General features: G+C 35.1%; 1 protein-coding gene across 2 annotated transcripts in view; it reads right to left on the bottom strand.

The window, feature by feature from the left end:
• Positions 1–14,125, bottom strand: part of IMMP2L (inner mitochondrial membrane peptidase subunit 2) — an 880,842-nt gene that overhangs the window by 272,709 nt on the left and 594,008 nt on the right. The window lies entirely within an intron of this gene.

The raw sequence follows: 14,125 nt of genomic DNA, 5'->3' as shown, positions 1-14,125 counted from the left end.
AAAAGATAATTAGAGTTGGGCTGGGCTTATAAAAGAAGCTATAAATAACATGGAATAGTATTCTGATACAGAATTTTCCCAACTGTAGCTATTCCTTTTGTATTAAGAAGAAACCGTTTGGGCAATGAAATTTGGTATTATTTTTTGTGACCTTTGTCACTGCTCTCCAGTTAAGGTCCTATGCAGTGTTTTTGCAGTATAATAGCTCTTCTCTGTTGTGATATTAATTTTAGGTGCCAATTTAACAGGATTAAAAGTTGCTAAGAGAACGGGTAAAGGGGCTATTTCTGAGTGTGTCTCTGAGGGTGTTGGCTTTTGAGTAAGGGGACTAGGTCGGGTAAATGCACCCTCAATATAAGCAGGCATCATCCAACTAGCTGGGGGCTTGGATATAACAAAAATGCAATTTCCTCTCTCTCCCAGAGCTAGGGTATACTCTTCTCCTGTCCGTAAACAATAGAACTCCAGGGTCTTTGGTGTTTGTACTTCAAGACTTACATCACTGCCCCCCACCCCCAGGTTCTCAGGCCTCTGACCTCAGATTGAGAGTTTACACCATTGGCTTCCCTTGTTCTGAGGCATTTGGCTTTGCACTGAGCCATGCTGTGGGCACCTCCGGGTCTCCAGCTTACAGGTGGCCTGTTACGGCAGTTCTCAGCCTCCATAATCACATGAGCCAATTCCCCTAATAAGTCCCCTCTCATATACCTATGCATCATATATATGCACTGGTTTTGTCTCTCCAAAGAACTCTAATATACCCATACAACTCAAGACATGTATCTTCATTGTCTAGGTGTACCCACGTGGCTTCTAGCAATTCAAAAAAATCTCACTTAAAGTAACAAGTCAATATTTTCTTTTCTGTTGCTCTCTGCCTCAACCAATATATAACTAACAAATCCATGGCTTTTAGGCTAATTCCTCTCTTCTATTTAAACTACTGGCCAAAACTAAAAATAAGTTTTGTATTTTCTACGGATTTCCAAGATAAGGAAATAAAAGTAGATAATATAGACCACAGGTCAGCAAACTACAGCCTATGGGCCAAATCTAGTCCAACATCCGTTTTTGTACATAAAGTTTTATTGGGAATTTATGCGTTGCCTATGGTTGTTTTCATGCAACAATATCATGAAATAGATTTCTCAAAGTTGAATAGATTTCTCAGACAGCATGGCCTGCAAAACCAAGCCTATATACTGTCTCTCCTTTTAAAGAAAATGTATGCTGATCTCTACTACAGAGACAAGAAAAAAAATTAGAAAAACAGTAAGTGCGGTTTCTTGCCAACAGGCAACAATATGCAGGAAGAAGCTGGTTGAGATTAGAAAGATACAGTAGACAGCACTTGAGTACTTGCATGGAAAGTTTAAAAGTATTTGCACTAGAAGACCAATACCCACCATTATGCAACATACCCATGTAAGAAATAAGCACATATACCCTATGAATCTAAAATAGAAATTTAAAAATCCCCTGAATAATGAGGGAAAAAAGTGTTTTTGTATGTCTTTGCTTATGTTGCATGTGGCATGAAATCATTGCCAAAACCACTGTCATGAAGCTACTCCACTATGTTTTCTTCCAGACATTGCACATTTTCAAATCTTTTAAATCTAATTCATTTCGAGTTGATTTTTTGTGTGGTGTAAGATAAAGGTATAATTTCATTCTTCTGCATCTGGATATCCAGTTTTTTCAACGTCATTTGTTAAAGAGCCTGACTTTCCCCCATTGTGTACTCTTGGGACGCTTGTCAAAGATCAATTGACTGTATATGCATGGGTTTCTGTTGGTGTCTGTATTCTGTTTCATTAGTCTATAGATCCGTCTCTATGCCAGTAGCATATTGTTGTAATTACTGTAGCTTTGGAATCAGAAAGTATGATGCCTCCAATTATGTTATTCTTTGTCAAGGAGAACAGGACATACTGTTGTTTGGGTTATTCAGGGTACACTGTTGGTGGGAATGCAAAGTGGTTCAGCTTCTATGGAAAACAGTAAGGAGGTTCCTCAAAAAATAAAAAATAGAACTACTGTAGATGATCCAGCAATTCTACTTTTGGATATATATCCAAAAAAATTAAAATCAGAATGTCAAAAAGATATTAGCCTTCCCATGTTCTTTGCAACATGTTTACAACAGCCAACATGCAGAATCAGCCTACTGACAATGAGGGGTAGCATGATAGTTACACTTGGAGTAGCATGACAGGAAATTCAGCCCCAGCTCTGTTCCTTACAAAGTTGTTGAGTTCTATGACTTTGGTGTATTTTTACCAAGTCCATAGACAGATGAATGGATAAAGAAAATGTGGTGCATATATATATGCACCAAGTTCATACATATGTCAAGTATATATGCCATATATATACACATATATATATTTGAACAAATATATATATTTGAACATATGTATATATGTACCAAGTTCATATATATATGCCAAATATACATATATTTATTTGAACTTGAAATATTTTTCAAGACTTAGAAAGGAATATTTTGTCTAGAATTGCAAGTATGTTTTTTCTCATTCATTCTACTGTGGTGGTTTAATTTTTGGTTATACAGAAGTTGTATATTGAAATATAATCTTGTTCTGTTTTATGGCAGAAAAAGAAAAGGAAATTCTGCCACATGTAACAACATAGATGAACCTTGAGAGTATTATGCTAAGGGAGTTAAGTTAGTTACAGAGGGACAAATACTGCATGACCCCACCAACACGAACTATCTAAAATAGTCAAACTCATATAAACAGAGAGTAGAAGGTGGTTACCAGGAGCTGGGGGAAGTGGTAATGGAGAGTTAGTAATCAATGAGTATAAAATTAGGTTAAGCAAGATGAATACATCATAGTGATCTGTTGTACAATATTGTGCCTATAGTAAACAATACTGTATGCACAATTAAACATCTTTTAAGAAGGTAGATCTTATATAAAGTGTTGACATCACAATAAAATAAAAATTTAAATTAAAAAACTTTTAATTTTTTTGTTTCTTCCAGCTTCACAGTTCACAAAATACAGAGCTATTCATTAACCTAGGAGAACAATCATGTTATTTCTACAATGACAACAAAAATTTGATAATCTAAAATGGGCAAGGCATTCTGTTAAGCTCTGAAGAAACCAAACAGAAAATTCGTCAATACTAAATTAATGGTGACTGTGTGTTAAAGCTCACAAAGTACTGTTGCATGTATATATGGTGTGGTGGTGGTGGTGGTGGTTGTGTGTGTGTGTGGGTGTGTGTGGGTGTGCATTTAATCTTATTTGGTCTTCAAAATAATCCAGAGAATAGAAAGATATAAATACATCAAATACATCAAACTCAGCAATCAATAACTTTGCCAAGGTTCCACAGCTTTGTATGGAACACAGCTAGGAGTGAACTCTATTGTCTTACTCCAAGTATGATGCACGATCTACTATATGATGCTACTCTTCACTGCTCATAAACACCTAAAAAACCTTCTAAACAATTTTTTAAATAAAAATGTAAAAGCGTCCATTACTGTTTAAATCAATAACTTGAACTTACCTGTTTCCCTACATAAAATTCTTCCTCCCAACATCTTAAAAGAGAAACCATGGTCAATGTTAAGTTAAACAAGGTGAACCGAAACTGCACAAAAATAGAAGCACTGTTTCTGAACATTAAGTAATTATTCAGGCTGAAATATTCTAGAATCTTTCTGACATGCTTTTAAAGCTCAGCTAAAAAAAGGGGGATATTTTAAAAGACAAATTTTAAGCTTCCTGCTGAGATAATTATAAGTCCTTTCCAAATATTTGACAGACTTACATTACCATGGGCAGAGAAAAAAACATAAATCAATACTTAGTTCAAAGGAAGGTACAAAAGTTGTTATTTCTCTACATCTTTACTTCGAGTTCATATCTTTAAAAGGTTATACTACTCAGAAATATAATTGAGCCAGCAGTAAAGAAGGTTAATTAACCCATTTATGCCAGAGTTCGCAATTTTTTTGAGCTTTTGCATGACTAAAAAATCAGACCTTGATGATGACCTTGAGCAGTAGGATATAAATAACTCCCACATGCTTAGCGTTCCAGTGGAACACTGGGCATAAGTGGGTTAATACAGGAATGCACTAACCAGCTCCAAATGTGGTGTGCTTCCTGCTAGGAGACAGCGGACTGCAAAGGAGAACCACATATTGTCCATCTGCATTGGGGGAAAACCTGAGGCACATGGTAGAACTAAGGAGTAATGTTCCAAAGCCAGTCCAAGAAGTGGGAAAGAAGTTTTGTGAAAAGTATCAGAAGTTAGAAACTGTTTACTGTCTTCAGATAGTCACGGAGATGTAGATGAGGATACAGCAAGATTAGATCATCCTGCTAGACTCTGTGTTGAAGAGATTTATCCTAATTAAGCTAAGCCAATATTTTTTCTACCTTAAGTACCTAAGTTATTTTAGCCCATGGACTACCTAGAGAAAACATGACGGTTCTAATATTTCATTTTAGATTTAATGAGCTTAATATAAAAAACATCAAGTAATGAGGAAATTATTCAACATTCCTTCTCTGTCCCTTACATTTCTATACATTTATCTAGAGCACATATCATTGCTACCCAATAATATATCCATGATATCTTTATGTATGCTACTGCTAGGATGATTCCAACACTTACTAAATAGGCAATTCTGGAATTGTCATGTTTTCCAATAGCTACCTAGCATAGGTATCCTAGTGTAACATGTATGGTGAACTCCCCACAGATATATGTCTTAATCCTTAGAAATAAATCTCAAGTGCATATTTTTATTTTGGAATATTCACAATAAAATCTGACATAAAATAAATATTTTTCTAGTCTTTTCAGTGTGACATAGATTAAAAGAATACACACCAGATATATATCTAGGGCTGTGATTAGAGGAAGAGAGAAATGAGAACCTTTTCTTTTTACGTTATATGCTCCATTATTGTTTGAATTTTCCATATTAAGCACACATTATTTTTGCAATTAAGACAGAGGCTACAGATCTCCTTCTCATCTCAAACTCCAACCCAAGAGTTGTCTCCAACACAGCCATGCCACTTAGGCCCACCAGATGTTCCTGCTAAGCTCCAGGGGTTTTAGTGCATCTGCATGGTGGCAATTCTCTTGTTACACTGCATTTCCTTTGTTGTCTTTCTTGCCTTTCCACCAGACTAGGAACTTCAAAGGGACAATAATTCATCTTTGGCTTTTAATATTTATAATCCCTGAAACGGGAACAGTGTTTAACACACAGTAAATACTCAAGGCACTCAATAAATCATTATTAAATCATAACAACTACTACTACTACCTGATATTTACTGAACACGCCAAGGGCCAGGCACTGTGCTAACCAAACTATATCCATTATTTCACATAATTCTCCAGAAAGCACTATGGAGTATACACTATTACAATTTCCATTTTATAGATGAGGAAAATTTGGTTTAGAGGATTAAGTAATTTGGCAAAGTGGCAAAGCTGGGATCTGAACTAAGGCAGTTTGAGTTCATAGTTTGTGGTCATGGCTTCTACGTCATACCTAACGAATAACTATGCATGAATGAATAAATATGCGAGACTTTCATATCTAAAGATGAAGTCTATTCACGAGCGATAGGTGGACTAAGGTAGAAAATGAAACCATTCAAGGAAACCACTGACAGTGGGGGGGGAGAGTATCACATATAATGGGTGTCATCATTATCGGATAAAGCAATTCAATCTAAATCGCCTAATGACTTTCTCCAGCTGTCACACATGAAAGTATATGCCCTATGTTTGATGTAGTGCCTCCAGAAATCTCCCTATACTGCTAAACTGATTACACAAATAATATATATATTTTTAAAAACCCAACATTTTTCACATTTATTAATCTTGATATAAAATCAAGATTCTAGGTATAAACTTCAATATATGTAAAGAGTCTATATATAAACTTAAGGTGACTATCTCTCTGGTGATCAGAAACAAATACCTATTGCTAAGATATACAGTTTTTATTACCAATTCCATTTTTATTCACTAATACAGCAATAGAATAAAACATAATCAACCTACTTTAGAAAAGAAAAAACTATTTTCATAAAGGTATAAGCTGTCTACCAACCTATGATTCTTCAGTAAGGAAAAGTTATAATTCTGTACCAATAAGCTAAGAATATCTACAATATACTAATAATTTCTAGGGGTAACACCAGAGGGATACTGATGATTTTTCACAAATGCCTCTTACTTGGTGGCAACCAAACCCCTGGACAGACCCTAAGACATTTAATTGTACCGCTCAATCTCTTGTCTATCAAACAGCAGCATTAAAGATGAATGTGCAACGCTATTTTGATTTTAGAAAATTCAGGGTTCAAATTAAACCAGGCTAAAGGGCTTAAAAGATTTCTGAACACCTTCTGCTCAAGCTACCAACAACTAAGAACCAGTGTACAAATATCCTCTGTCCTCAAAAGAATCACCTACCCGGCTCCGATTGAGAACTTTATAAAATGAAACTATTAGCTTCCATGCTCTAAAACATTTTACTCACCAAATCTTTAACAGGGTCCAGAACACAAGTTTCTGTTCATATCTCCCTCCTTTCAGGACAGAAACCATCTCTAATTCCTAATCTACCAAAGATGACATAAATAAATGCATGATCTTCAGCAACAGCCATATGGATACATTGGTTTCTATTATTCAGAGCTATTGCACCAATCATTGAGAAAAAAAAAAGAAGTTATTAAATAAGCATCATTTGTAGTTATACTGGGGAAAACTCAATTTAGTTCTGTTTTTCTACCTATAAAGATCCATCGTTTGCTGCAACCTAATATGATTCAACCAGCTATGATAGGCTCATATTGATTTCCACATCTTCAATAGTACATTTAAAATAAACAGGCTTTGAAATGTTTAATTTCTAGTGACAAAATGGATTTTTCTTTTGCTAATACCAGAAAGTTGTTTTTAATAAATTAGAGTGTTCTGACATTTTACAATATAGTCTTTAGACTCAAAGACAAATTTTCATTTAAATATTTTGCAGTGAGAGAAGACTCATGATTCTCTATTTGGGAGTACTCTGCAATATCAATACCAGTTAAAGAAAGCCTTGTGCTGTGCTCACCAGCACAAAATGACTGCGTCATGAGCAGCAAACACTGCTTGACAACAGCACTGATCCTCCCTTGCCTGATTCCTCCCTGGAGTCAAGAAGCGATTCTGTTTTCGATGAACACTTCTTGGAATTCCCCTGAACAGGCAGGCCCACGAACTGAACAAAATCAAATTATGTGAAGCGATTTATAAAGCAGATTACATTTCTTTAGTAGAGCAACCATTTGTTTCAGTTTGTTTTGGCAGTCCCCGTTTACGTTAACTCCCTCATGTAATAATGAATTCATCTTTCCTCACTCTCAAAGTGTCCTAGTGTAGATGACAAGTCACACGAGCACTTTCTTCACTAGGGACCAAAAAGAGTCCATTCCTTTACTTCATTGAGGTCGCTAACCACATGGAGACCGAGATTCCAAAATTCTATAAAGTGGTATTTCACCAAGAAAGAGGGAAAACGATGCTGGGCTTCATTTCTGACTGGGCAGAGAAGATCTATGAAACAGAAATACAAGTGTTCCAATAAAAAATGTTGATGCCTTAAAATCTGCAATTGTGGTTGCCTCACATTGACTTGCTGGAGTTTAGTGCTTTGCATTCATTTTATGCTTTTCTAAAACAGTACTTCGATTTGAGTCATAACAAATTAATAAGAAAAAGCAACTAACTAAAAATAATATTTCAGTGGGATTAATGGGTCTAAGTATCAGTCGAAGCAGCTTCTTTTTACTGTTTGGTGTTATAGGTAAGCATACCCACTTGGGTCAACATTATGAAAATGACTGCATCCCTAGCTATGAGATCCACAGAATCAAGCCATGCCTTGTGATTTTAATCAATGCTGACATCAAGGTGGAAAGTTCAGGCCACCCAAAGTCTCATCTTTTACAATATTTATTTGTAAATTCAGCTAAATTCTCTGAAAAAGTACTTCCAGGATACTTTTTGCCTTGTCAATATAATCATAATGACTGTGACTATAAATAATGTAACTACTTTTATCTAAGTCATTTAAAATAACAAAAGTATCATGCGTGTCATAAACAAGGATACAACTATTTTTACAAGACACTAGATGCTATTTTCTCAATAGTAAAACACTTTGACCAGTTGTTTGAGTCAGAGTATCCCCCTTCAGTCTGTTCTCCATCAGCAGAAAGAGTGATTCTTTAAAAACGCCAATCAGATCACATTGCTCCATGGCTCGCCATCCTTCTAAAATGAATTCAAAGTCCTTTCTAGGACCCACAGGGCTCTGCAAACCTGTCAGATCTAATCCTATTTCAGTTTCCCTTCTTCAGTAAAGTCTTTCCCTTCTTCAATAAAGTCTGTACTTCCTTGAACTCACCTATCCATCTTAGGTTTGCACTTGCTATTCCTTTGGTTTGAACTCTCCTTTCCTCAGACATTAGTATGACTCTTTCCCTCTCTTCCTTAATTTCTGAGTCTCTTCAAACATCTTTTTGTTAACAGAAGTTTTCAGTGAACATCGTACCTAAAAAACAGCCCCATATCCTCACCATCTCTCTCTAACCCTTTTTATACTTCAATTTTCTTCATAGTACTTCTTACTCATGACATTGTATTATTATAGACATATAATGTATATGTCTATAAAATGTAATGTATATAAAAATGTATGTAATGTACATTTAAAAATTTATATATTTGTTTATTGTCTGCTTCTAACCACTAGAATGTAAGCATCCTGAGAGCAGGAACACTGTCTCTTATGTTCACTTATGTCTCTCCAGTATCTAGACTACAATGCTTATTAAAAGAATGCTACTAAGCTCTACACAGTCAGTGAACTGCTTAAATGAAAGTTAACCTCATAATCCAAAACTAATTTTAAAATTTCTGTTGAAATGTTTTACCCTGTAAATCTTAAGTCCAAAATATCCCCATTGCACAAGACCTTTGAATCAATTGTCTCTAAAATTTCTCTAAAATGGTTTTTCATGCTGTGTTGATAGGAGTATAAATGTAGACAAACCTCTTAAGAGGAAAATTTGGCAGTATAAATTGGAAGTAAAAATAACCACAATAACAACAACAACAAACTTGTCCCAATATTTCCACTTTCATCTCTCTATTCTACAAAAAGAAACATACAAGTGTACAAAGGTATGTGTGCAAGGATATTCAGTAAAGCCTTTTGAGTTTTACAAGCTTGTGTTATTTCTGTAATTTAAAACAAAACTTTAAAACAGTTGATTTTCCCCAGAGAGTAATATCGAAACAACTCCAAGGGGAGAAGATTACAGTTTTATTGAAATGTTTCAAAAGGCAATTCTGAGCAAAGTGTCTGTTTATTGTAATGCCCCATTCTGGGATGTGCATCTATCTGTCACACCAACAAGCCCTTACCAACAGGTTCCTTTTAAGTACAAGGTGTGCAGCAGATGACTGGTCTACCCACCTACAGCTGACAAGACCAGGGAAGGATGCCTACCCTAAAGGCAGTTGGTTGACCAGCTATCTGTCAAGTGGACAGGTCCTAGATCTGTATGTCAAAGGGTGACACTCAGACTTCTCTCAGGTAATGAGGCACATCCAAGAAGTCAGCAGTTGGTGGTGGGGCAAAAGCCAACCAAAACACAGATAGGCAAAAGCAATATGCCAGTGGACAGAGGGTGCAAGTGACAAAACCTAGAAGTCCTGCAACACTGCCATTCCCATTCTGCAGTAAGGCTAGGTTGAGCCCTGGCTCCTACTGCCCTTACTTCCCCAGATACCCCTAAGTGCTCTTTAAGCTATATTTCACTACATATCTGCTTTTGCCACCTAACAGAGTGGAGTGTAACTAACAGAATATTAAGTGGAATATTGTATTAATCCTTCAATGGGTCTAACCTCCAAAAAAATTTTGGTTCATTCTCTAACCTCTAATTATATGTAATTCAAAATAAAAATACTACTGAAACCTACAGTAAGTATAAGTAAGTCCTAAAAAATAAGACTGCTTTCCTTGATCATTTTATGAAATATCAAATTCTTTCCAAGAAAATACTTTTGGTGATCTATATTTGAATTTAGCTTGCCTACTAGGTAATCTAATAATATACAGAGGAAAGATGGGACTGAGGCATCCACATCACAGACCAAAGCACCTTGCCTGTCCCAAGTCAGGGGACCAGTAGACTAATGGCTTCTAGTAGTAGACAGCATAACATATTTTTATAGTTTTTAATATGCTCTGGCACTTTAAAAAATGAATCACAGAGAAAAGATGTATGTTTACCAGTAAATAACACTCTATTATGTAAATACCTCTTAACATTTCAACACTGTTGGAAAATCATTATAGGAATATATGTGTTCAGCTTTTAATATAAAATCTAGAAAGCCACGGATCTTCAGGTACCAATGTTTCAAAGGAAAAGGAGTTTTCAAGTTTCTTTAAAAACATCAAACACTAACAAATGATTATTTTTTGAATCAATTATCCAATAGTTTTAGAGGCCACACAGTTGGAAAGTCCATTATTTATGTTTTTGGTTGCTCCATATGAGAGGTGTACCAAAGGGGGACAGATAGAGCCGTACGCCCCTGGTGTCAATTCACAGACTGCATGAGGGCTGCAGCAGTGGAGAAAGAGTGTAGACCTTTCACATCATCCAATTCCTGTTCCCTCAAATCCCAACCTGGCATCATTAACCCTTGCTCTGGCTCTGGTTCCGCTGTATACCCAATATTTACACGTACTGAGGAAAGCAACACCTGAACTATAACTCAGAAAGGTCTGTTGTAGGATTTCTGATTGTACAAAGCTTTTTATGTTTGACCAACATTTGCAGTTTCATATTGGTGGCTGTTCAGCTAGTGACCAATTCCGATGTATCTGAGTTAAAAGCTGTGTTTTCTTTGGATTATAATGTAAAATGGATCCCTTGGTACTCCTAATCCTGGTAGATTGCTTTATATAGATGACGTTTTTGCCTGCTTTGGTGTCACATTCTTTTGGGTTTTAAAAATAGCTTTTAAGATATAATTCATATAAGATAAAATTTATCCATTTAAAATGTACAACTCAATGTTTTTAGTATGGTATATTCACAGAGTTGTGTAACCATCACTGCAATATAATTTTAGGACAATTTCATAACCCCCAAAAACAATAAAAACCTTATACTCATTAGCAGTAACTCTCACTCCCCCTCTTCCATGCCTCTGGGAATCACTAATTTATTTCTGTTTCTTTGAATTTGTCTATTCTGGACCTTTTATATAAATGGAATCATACGTATGTGGTCTACTGTGACTGGCTTCCTTTGCTTAGAGTAATGTTTTCAAGGTTTGTTGACATTCTTTGAATGGGATTTGCATCTTATCTACACACTGTTTTCCAAATACTGAAAATGTATTTGGGATATTTGTGGAAGTATATCCAACGGTTTTCTAAATTTTCTCTTCCCAGTTTCTGCCACAAAGCAGAAGGCTGGAGAGGCTATTGAAAAAAATAGTCACCAAGTTCTTCTAGTTTAGAACATAGATTCTATAAGAAATGATAACTAAGTTCTTTTATACTAATAGACCTGCATCTGACTAAATCATAGCATTATACATCCTCCCCCAAATGCTCACTCCATTAAAATAATCAAAGAACCTCTTATAACTCAAAACAACCCAATATAAAATTTACAAATGATTTGAACAGATATTTTACCCAAAAAGAGATATGAATGGAAAGTGTGCACTGTAGTTTGTTTTTATCGCTAGGATTCAGAGAAATGCAATTTAAAACCACAATGAGATTCTACTTTTCACCCACTAGGATGGATATAATAAAAAAATATAGACAATATCAAGTGCTGACAAGGATGTAAAAAAAAACTAGATTCCTAATGCATTGCTGGCAGTACACGAAATGATCCAGCCACTTTCTTAAATGGTTTGATGGTTTCTTAGAAAGGTAAACATGCATCTACCATAACACTCAGCATCCCACAGATACGGTTGTCTCTCTGTATTTGTGGGAGATTAGTTCTCACAAATATAGACACCAAAATCCCCCTACAGATACCGAAATCCACAGATGCTCAAGTTCCTTACACAAAAATGATGTAATATTTGCATATAACTATGTGCATCCCCCCATATCCTTTAAATTATTTCTAGATTATTTATTTGTAATACAATATAACTGCTATGCAAATGTTTGTCTTACTGCATTGTTTAGGGAATAATGATAAGAAAAAAAGTCTGTATTTTTTTTTTATCAGTACAGACACAGTATCCTTTGTTTTCTCTCTTTCTGAATATTTTCCATCTTCAGTTGGTTGGAACCAGGGATGCGGAACCCATGAATACAGAGAGTCAACTGTATACCCAATAGAAATGAGACTATATTTCCACCAGAAGATGCAAATGTTTATAGTATTTATACCAATATCTACAGAATTACTCATAGTATGCCACACTGGCAACAATCCTAATATGCATCAAGTTGTGACTGGATAAACGAAATATGGTAAGTCTATAAAATAGATTATATTCAGGAATAAAAATAAACTGTAGACAATATGCACAATACAGAGAAACCTAAAAAACATTCTGTTAGCAACAACAAAAGAAACACAGACACTGAAGACTATATATTGTATAATTCCGTTTAAAAAAATTTCTGGAGAAGGCTAGACTCTGGAGACTGAAAGCAGACCTGTGGAAGTCTGGGGCTGGGAGTGAAAGCAGGAGTTTAGTGCAAATGGACAAGAGAGAACTTTCGAAGGTAATAGGTAACAGATGTGTTCAAAAACTAGATTGTTATGAGGACTGGAAAATTGTATAAATTTATACTAAAACTCATTGAACTGTATATTTTAAATGGGTGAATTGCAAGGTAAATAAATTATACCTCGATCAAAAATTTTTTTCAGGTTGTTGGCATCTCTGTGTCTTTTATTATTATTATTATTATTATTATTATTATTGTACTTTAGGTTCTGGGGTACCTGTGCAGATTATGCAGGATTGTTGCATAGGTACATACATAGCAAGGTGGTTTGCTGCCTCCATCTTCCTGTCACCTATATCTGGCATTTCTCCCCATGTTTTTGATATCGTGTAGGTTACTAGTATAAGCAGTCAATCCTGACATGAAAATTGTTGCCATGAATTTGTACATCAATAAGTTTTCAAATTGTTTGGTATCAGGACTTCTTCACATTTTAAATAATAATTGAAAATCTCAAAAAACTTTTATTTATGTGGCTGCTATTTATCAGTAATTACCATATTAGAAATTAAAATAGAAAATTATTTTAAAATTTCATTTATTGATTTAATTTAAAATACCAAAAATAAACTCTTAGGTTAACAAAAACAATAGGATTTAAATAAAAAATATAGTTCTTTTCCAAAAGCAAATAATAAATCATAAAAAGACTGATTTGTTTACATTTTTGCAGATCTTTTTAGTGTCTGGCTTAATAGAAAACAGCTGGATTCTCATATCTGCTCCTGCATTCAATCAATTCCAATATCACAAATCTGGAAAACTCCACTGTACACACAACAGAATGAGAGTGAAAAAAAGGCAAGTAACACCTTAGAATTATTAGGAAAGTAGTTTTAATCTCATAGGCCCTAAAAGGGTCTTAGGAATCCCCTGGCATCCTCTGGCCATGCAGTGAGAACTGCTGGCCTAGAATCTGCTCTAAAACTGTCTGAGGTTCATTTTAGTGAGGTTGATTAATATGAACTATCATTAATACAAATACTTTAGGTTCAAGCTTTTTTAAAAAACAAGGTCAGAAAACTTCTGAAATGTAGCATTCAAAGCATTTTGGTCACCACATTGTCTAGGCCTGGCTACAACATATTTAAAGAAAGCAATCACAACGAGACATATCATGCCATACAATGTTTACTTGCTGAATGTCAACAATCGTTCTTGACTTATCAGCAAGTACAATAAATACATCACTAAAGCTTGCTTAAACACCTGGTTGTTACAATCTTATCATCTCAAGCTTCCATTCTTGTC

This window comes from Cebus imitator, unplaced genomic scaffold (assembly GCF_001604975.1).
Source record: "Cebus imitator isolate Cc_AM_T3 unplaced genomic scaffold, Cebus_imitator-1.0 Scaffold554, whole genome shotgun sequence".
In the NCBI taxonomy this organism is placed as follows: Eukaryota; Metazoa; Chordata; class Mammalia; order Primates; family Cebidae; genus Cebus; species Cebus imitator.
The sequence above is the reverse complement of the archived record's forward strand: the minus strand, read 5'-3'. Positions and strand labels throughout refer to the sequence as shown.